This window comes from Camelus ferus, chromosome 17, assembly GCF_009834535.1.
Source record: "Camelus ferus isolate YT-003-E chromosome 17, BCGSAC_Cfer_1.0, whole genome shotgun sequence".
Taxonomy (NCBI): domain Eukaryota; kingdom Metazoa; phylum Chordata; class Mammalia; order Artiodactyla; family Camelidae; genus Camelus; species Camelus ferus.
The window spans coordinates 40,530,451-40,538,341 of record NC_045712.1 but is presented as its reverse complement, the minus strand read 5'-3'; the positions used below and the strand labels follow the sequence as shown (position 1 = coordinate 40,538,341).

General features: G+C 42.0%; 1 protein-coding gene across 3 annotated transcripts in view; it reads left to right on the top strand.

Annotated features, from left to right (window-relative positions):
* The first annotated feature begins 454 nt into the window (after positions 1-454).
* The window catches only part of CTNNB1 (catenin beta 1), a 41,400-nt gene continuing 33,963 nt past the window's right edge, over positions 455-7,891 (top strand). For 2 of the 3 annotated variants that reach the window (XM_032459156.1, XM_032459155.1), the window contains exon 1: positions 456-613. The gene's annotated coding sequence lies outside the window, so the exon portion shown is untranslated. Of the gene's footprint in view, positions 614-7,891 lie in introns of all 3 variants that reach the window. The other variant, XM_032459153.1, reaches the window with a different exon arrangement.

Here is a 7,891-nt window from a genome sequence, read left to right as displayed (position 1 = left end):
CCGGGGCCCGCATGCCGCCTCCCTCGGGCAGCAGGCGGCGCGCGGCCAGCCCCGCGTCCGCTCTCAAGGCTCGGGGCACGCATGAGGCGGAGGCGTCGGGCTCGGGAAAGTGGAGAATCCCGGTGTCGCTCTCCGCATCCCAAACCGCCCGCAGGGGCCCCGGCCGCCTCAACTCGGACCACTGCGTCCGGGCGGGCCGCCCTCCGGTCCCGCGCGGCGGGGAAGCCGCCGGCCTCTACCCTGGGGAGTGTCCGGCGAGCGCGCGAGGCCGCGGGCGCCCCGCCCCAGCCCGGGGCGGGCGAACGGCGGTACGGGGACTACTTTCCGCCTCCCTCCCGCGCCCCGCCCCTTGTCCTCGCGCTGCGGAACGCTCCGCGCTGCGCCGCTGGCGGCAGGATACAGCGGCTCCAACGCGACTTATAAGAGCTCCTTGTGCGGCGCCATTTTAAGCCTCTCGGTCTGTGGCAGCCGCGTTAGCCCGGCCCCGGGAGCGGAGAGCGAGGGGAGGCGGAGACGGAGAAAGGTCCGAGGAGCAGCTGCGGTCCCCGCCGAGCCGCCACCGCAGGCCGAGGACGGTCAGACTCCCGCGGCGGGAGGAGCCTGTTCCCCTGAGGTACTTGGGCGCTCCTTTCCTTACCCTTTCGGAGCTGCTCCCGCTCCCTCTTCGGAGCCAAACTTCGTCGCGGGCGCGCGGTCCTGGCGGCGGCTGGGAGCCGGGCCCGGCGCAGCCCGGAGGCCTGGGGTGGGGACCGGGGGGTGCGGACTGGGGGCGCCGGGGAGGCGGCGGGGGCGGGCCGCGCCCGAGGGACGGAGGGCGGCGGCCGGGCCCGGGTTCCGGTCGCGCAGCTCCTCGGGGGCCCTGGGGGCTCCGCTTGCGGGGAGGGGGCGCTGCGAGGGCGCGTCCGGGAGCTCGGCTGGCTGGCAGGCTGTTGGGGGTGGGGGGCCTGTGGTTTCCGTCCGGGGCTCCGGCCGTGGCTGAGTTTGGGGGAGGGACCCTGCGCCTCGGGATGCGCCGGGGCCGGGGTGGGGGGCGGGGTGGGGACGGGGGACTCCGCCTTCCCAGCCTCCGCGGGGAGTTGGGGTACGGGCTCTGGGCCTGGGACGCCACCCTAGGTCCTGTCTGTCGTGAGGATGGGGCCAGTGCACTTTCTCTCCAGATTCCCTCTTTCGTTCTTAAGGACGAATTGTTAGGAGAATTGTTAGCGTCTTTTTTAATGCTCTGCTTATGTGAGTTTGGCACTGGCGTTTGTGTAAATCCAAGCAACTTTAAATCTTAGAAGATCCAAACTATTAGTGCAGACGGTGCGATGCGCCAGGAAGATATGCACATATAAAATCCGTATTTTGCACCTATATTTTCTTGCACCGTGCAGGTGAGTGAAAGCGGCATGCAAGGTCCTGAGAGTCTTGGATTTCTGGCGGTGGGTGTTAGACTCTAGCAGAAAAAATAAGGGCGAGAGCAACTGGCTTACTGTGTCTTATCAAGTGACCCGCGGGCTCTGACTGCTTCGAGAATGTTGTTCGTAGGGATTATTTATTCAGATAGTTTTGTGGCGGCTAAACTTGATTTTTCGAGCATTTTTTCTGCGGGGTGATTTTTTTCCCCCTCGCTGCAAAATTGCCCGAATGAGATTCCGCTGTTGCAACTTCGGTCCGTGTTTTGTCTGGGGAGACTGGGAACAGAGACTCTCGAAGTTAAGTTCTCACAGCCCGCTTCTGAATCCGCTAAACTTGAAAGCTTTGGCAGTCGGGTGTAGTTGTTCCCTTCGTTTTCTGTTCCCTCTTTGAGGGAGCATTGTCTCCTGCTTTGTATCTTCCAGACATCTGTGGGTCGTCCCCCCCCCCCCCCCCCCCCCGAGTTTGTGAGTAGTGAATGAAGAGAGACTGGCCTGCTGGTATGCAGAGGTCGGCAAAAGGAAATCGAGGAGTGGTTTTAGTGAAATGAGAGCTTTGTGTCATGAATAGTGGTGGCTTAGACTAGACAGCAGCTTGAAGAGACGGCTGTCCTTTGATAAAGCCTCGGCTGATATTTTTCAGATTGGTGAGTGATAAAGTATTTTGTCTGAAACTTAGGAAGCCATTTCATTATTGCCACTTGGTGTACATTCAGTACCTTCCGATATCTGTGATGTTAACTTGTCTTCGTTCTAAGAAATATTAGTCACAACTTGAAATGTTATGTATATAATGCTGCTGTTTAGTTATCTGCTGAATAAGTGACGCAAACTTCTGCAAACTTCTACTTCGGAGGCTTTTTCTCCTGGTCTGAATGAACTAAGGCAGCTGCTGCGTTTATTTTACTTTTACATTTAAACCCAAAAATCTCTGGATTTAAAAAAAAAAGTGCCTTTAAGGTTTGAGAATCTCCTTTCACAAAATTTGATTAATTTGCACGCAATATTCATTACTTTGACCTAGTCTTTGTTCTGAAGGCCACGTACAAGGCACTAAAGTAATTGCAACAGTAACTTGGAAAACTTGGGAAAGACAATTCTATAGGATTAAAGGAATGCTGAGACTATTCAAGTCTGAAGTCCTTGAAGGGGAAATTAAAAAAAAAAAAACTGCACTAGAAAGTTGAGTATAGCATGTGATTAGAGTCCTTGTGGGGCTCTAGGCTTGAGATTCTCCTAGAGGTTAGAATGGTCACTTAAAATAGCCTTCAGGAAAAACCAGCTTTTAAAAATAAGGTGGCAAAAACCAACCAAACAAAAAAACAACATTTTAGCCGTGTTCAGGTGTCAATAAGCAAGAGTTTTCTTTCTTTTGAAGTGTTGACTACTTCCTTTACCAAGATAACTGTAGAAAGATGTAGATTCCAATATTAAAATTTAAACTGAATTGAGTGTCCTACTGTTACTAGTGATGACTGGAATAAAAATTCTCCATATAAATGAGGTTGTGTATTTTTGTTTTCATAACAGTTCCCTCCTCCATCTCCCCTAATAGGAAGGGAAAACATGAAGTAGACAAATTTCTCTAAGGGTGTTTGATATTTGGTCCTTAAGAAAACTATCTGCAGGTTATTCTTTTTTTTTTTTTTATTGTTGGGAGGGGTGGAAAGAAGAGCTTAGGTATTGTTTGGGACGTGGAGAATTCAAAAGTTGGAGTCTCACGTTTTAGAAGTAGCAATGAAATTAACCCCAGAAATGGACTATCTTCAGCCAAATGAAACTTTTGTGTTATTGAAATGAAACAATACATTTGTCCAGTTATAATAAGATTTTATTTCTCTCCCATGGTTTATTAGTTGCTGATAATAATTGTAGAGGAGTAGGTGGTAAATTTTAAGTTTGTACTTTGAGCTTGGTTGGAAGTGTGCTCCATTGTCAACCCAGGGCAGAAAGGATGAAGGCATTTAGAACAGGACAAATGTCTAATAAAAGTATTGGTAACTCTTTAGTGCTACATGTTGGCTTGTTACATTGGTTGTGAAAACATTAGTTGTATTAGCTTATATTCATGTAGCCCTCTTTATTGGGAGTACGGTATCTTTTGTTGAAACAGCTTGACTAAACATTTTTATACCATAAAAGTAAACAGTAAAACATAGACTGGGAGCTGCTTCTGATTAGTCCAGAGCATGTAGTTCTTGCCTCTTGTACCCTCATTGAGAGAATACTGATTTCCAGAATCAGTTCTTTTTTTTTTTTTTTTAAACGAACTATTGTTTATGTAATCTGTTCTAATTGTGGTGCAATAAATAACTAGGCTAATAGGCTAAAATATATCCTTAAGTTCCAGGAAGGGAAAATAATGTGATTTGTGTTGCTTGAAAATGAGTAGAAGTTTACTTGTGTAGTTTTTCATTACTTAAGCTTTGGAGAGAGTTCTTTATTTCCTCTGTTTACTTAAGAATGCTGCTTTTGTGTTTTATGCAAGTCTGAGCTTGACTAGGTTTGAAATCTAGATTCATCTGTTGAGGCCTAAACCCTGCTATCCTTGAAGTATGTATTTAATCTACTTCCTCCCTAAGGAAAGAAGCTCTTAAAAGAGAAAGTCAGTCACATTAGGAACCCTTTTTAGAGTTTAACTATCTTTTAAAATTTGTTAATTGTGAGCAACTCTTTTAAGAGATATTCCCCACCCCCAGAGTCTCCCTCAAACCTGATGCAGCTGAGTGAGAATAGAGTTAGGGCCTGTTTTCATTGCAAGCTTTGGTCGTGTTGAGTGCCCTCCAGTGGATGGATATAATGTAATGCTCGTCGTGATTTTTTTCCCCTAGCAGGTTTGTGTGGAATAGTTTTGATGAGAAAGCATCAATCAAGAAACCTTTAGAATCCTAGAATAATTTATTCCTGTTAATACTGTTAATTAAAAGATTGGTTTGAGAGGAGGATATAGCTCAGTGGTAGAGTGTATGCCTAGCCTGCACGAGGTCCCAGGGTCAATCCCTGGTACCTCCACCAAAAGTAAATAGATGAACCTTAACCCCCCCCCCCAAAAAAAAGGTTGGTTTGAGACTATGTCATCTCAACCATTATTTGCAGGAGAAAGGTCAAAGTTAAACCAAGGATTAAATTTTGTCACTTTAAATAGAAAGTTTTGCTTCTGCTTAAATATATCATACTTATAAACCAAAACCTCAGTATAATAATTTTGGGGTAAATGATCCTAATGTTTAGCTGTATTAATAAATTAGGGACACTAAAATTCTCAGAAGAAGTTAACAAGTGATTGTCAATTTGTCTAAAATCTATTACACAGTAAAACATGAGTAAGTCCTCAACTTGGTTATATTTTCAAGGAATATTTTGTCTGTGTTTAAAAACTGGGTATCTACAGAGCTAGTTGGGTCAACTTATGAATGCTGGAGATAGTGCCTAGTGACTGAAGGGTCTCATTTGTATAGAGTATATATTTGTATAGTGTTGTGATGCGCTATACCAGATTTTGCCCTTTAAATTTTTCAGTAAAAACCTTTCTCCACATTGCTGTGTTAAAAGTTCTTTGCTGCTTCTATTAGTAGCATTATTTTATGAAAATATTTATTTCGGATCAGATTCTGATTAGTAACAGGAATAAAGCTTGTTTTAAAGTAGCTTTAGAAATCAAATAGTCATTTTTTGGAAAATTCTCAGACTTTAGGGGAAAATATTAACTTTGCATGTTTTCAATAATAGGTGGTTGAAATGAAATTTAAAATTTGCTTGAGTAAGGAGGGAAGATGACGGTTTCACTTACTGCTCCGTTTTGCTCTTGGAATTCAGTATAATTTTGTGGAGACATTTTTGACTAAGAAATGTATTTGATTTTTGATGATATAAGAAATGTATTTGTTGTGTCTTTTTTTTTCAAAGAAAGTAAGGCAAGAATGCCTCAGTTGTTCCATGTAAATGATTATTTCAGAATGGGCTGTGATCCTTCATAAAGGATCATATATGGAATAAGTAACGTCCAAGTCCATAACAAGTATTTGCAGCATTAACTGTCTTTAGGTCAAGATAGTTTCTGTTCCAATTTTCCAAGATTTTTATGAGATATGAGAGCAGATTTGAAAGTTCTCTTGAAAACTATGTACATCTTAACTTGGAAAAAAATTCTTCCTGTTAGGGACCTAATTTATCTTTTAAAATTGGCTACTTCGTTAATATAGCGTACAACAATTTCACTTCCAAGATTAAGAGACTAAAGTATGATTGCTTTCAAAACTATATGGAATTGATCTTTCTTTGCAGTGGGAATGGCTACTCAGTGTCTTCAGGGCCAGGCAGATACGGGCTAACTGGGACCCTGTGGACCACAGCAAATTGGAGAACACATGTCCCATCTAAGCAGCCAATCTTCAGCTCTGTCCATTGTGTGGGAAAATAGTTCAGGTTTCCATATCATCTGATTTCTTTTCCCCTTAAGAGAAGTGGGAAATCCAGATTGATGTGCATCCCATGACACACACATCAGTGAATGAAATTCATATTTCAAGACACTGTTTAGCACATATTAAGTACACGTATTACCAGGTTACTGCCAGTTTGTAACATCTGCATTAGTCCATTTGGAGTACAGTTTTTTTAGAATGATGATTATACTAAATGACTGAAGGTAGTACGATTGATTGTGTGTGTATGTGTATATATAACTTAAGATTAGTTTATATTTGGCACTTGAAAATGCCTTGTATCAGTTTATTATAGGTTAGGAACTTAAATGTATATTAACTTTGTGAAATCTGGGAAATTCACACAGTTTAGGAATCAAGATGGGTAGGGTCAAGGAAAAGGAGAAGAAACAACAACTTGTTCACTACTTGATCATCTTAGGTATAGTTTTAAAAAGTGTATTCTTAAAAGAGATCTCAAAACTTAATCTCTGAAGGCACTTAAAATGCTGGACAAATTCTGACTGTGGTACACAATCATATTAGCCTGAAATTTTATTGATGACTTTAAATCATGTTTTGGTTTTCAGCCAAAATCTGCATTTCTCTGATAAACTATTATCACACTAGATCTAAAACTGAAAAGCATAGCTTAGATTGAAGAATTAATTGAATATCAGTTTTATTTAAATTAATGGCTTACTGCTATTTGGTCAGGATAAGTTTTTGCAGGCAGTTTAATAGATACTGGTTCAATCTTTTGCTGCTAGTGCAAGGTTTTTCATTTCCACTTTGAAAAGTGGGGTATTTAGTCCTCAGACTACATGTTTAAATGGCAAACTAAGTCTGGACTGGAAATGCAAACATCGGTTTTAAAAAGCATCATTTGAAAACAGACTGCAGTTGTTTATATAGGGTATGGTATATAATGCAAGTGAAACTCATTGGTGGTCTTTTCACAAAACATTCATTGCAGGTATGCTCACCCTTTGGCCTGTTCCACAATCCCCATATAACTTTGCAGAGCCACTGTAAAGTTTCTCTTGTAATAATCCAGAAGTTTTCTGCCTCTGATTTCTTTTGAACATTTTTTTTTTTTTTGAAAAGGCCTCCCCCATCCTAGAACAGTTTGAAGAATGTGAACAGCTGGATGATGCTGAGGTGAAACTGCTTCATATCAGTGCTTATTTGCTCCCCTGTTTATTTCCATCTATTAATTTCTTCGCTAATATTCCCATAATTTTACTAATGATTTCACAACACATGTTGCTGGACTGATATTTCCTTTTAACTGATGTAACAGGTGTGTTAAACAATTAGAAAATTGGAGGTGGGGGAGGTACTTTTAACAAGTTCTTTCAAGCTCATCAGTCCTCGTGGTATACAGATGATACCTGTGATAAATCTTTAAATGCTGATAGCTGATCTGACTTGGAAGTAAAAGATGTGCAAATGCTAAGGGGTTAATTAATAAGTTTCTTTTATTAATAGGGTTTTATGGTAGCTGAAATAATTGTGATGTATATATATACATATACACACATACACACTATTGTATATTACCCATATAAAAATGTGAGAAGTTAGATTTACTGAAAAATTTCTTGGCAATGCAGTTTGGAAATGATCTTAATGATTATAATTTGCTTCACTGAAGGGTGGTGGTTGTAAAGCTGCTCCCCCTCCCCTTTTTTAAATATAATTAAGTGGTTTGGAGGTGGGGGTGTAAAGAGTCTTTTTTTTTTTTTTTTTTTGAAGTTTTCCATGTACCAGATGAATGACACATGTATAAAGGAGTAACAAGGGTTTCTTGGAAATATTTTTCAATCCAGCTAACTGTGGAGGTTTCCCAGTGGAGTTCTATTCTTCTGTGTAGAAAGTGCTGAGGTAGACTCTTAAAATCTTTCCTGAGCTGGTCAAAGAATGTAGCAATGTCAGACATTGCTTTATACCTAACAGTTCATTTAGATGCAAAAGTAGACACTGAGTAAGTGTTATATGGGAAGCATAGTATGCTGACATAGTACTCTTTAGATAGATTCATTAATTTAGTCTTTCTGGCATTTTGTTTAT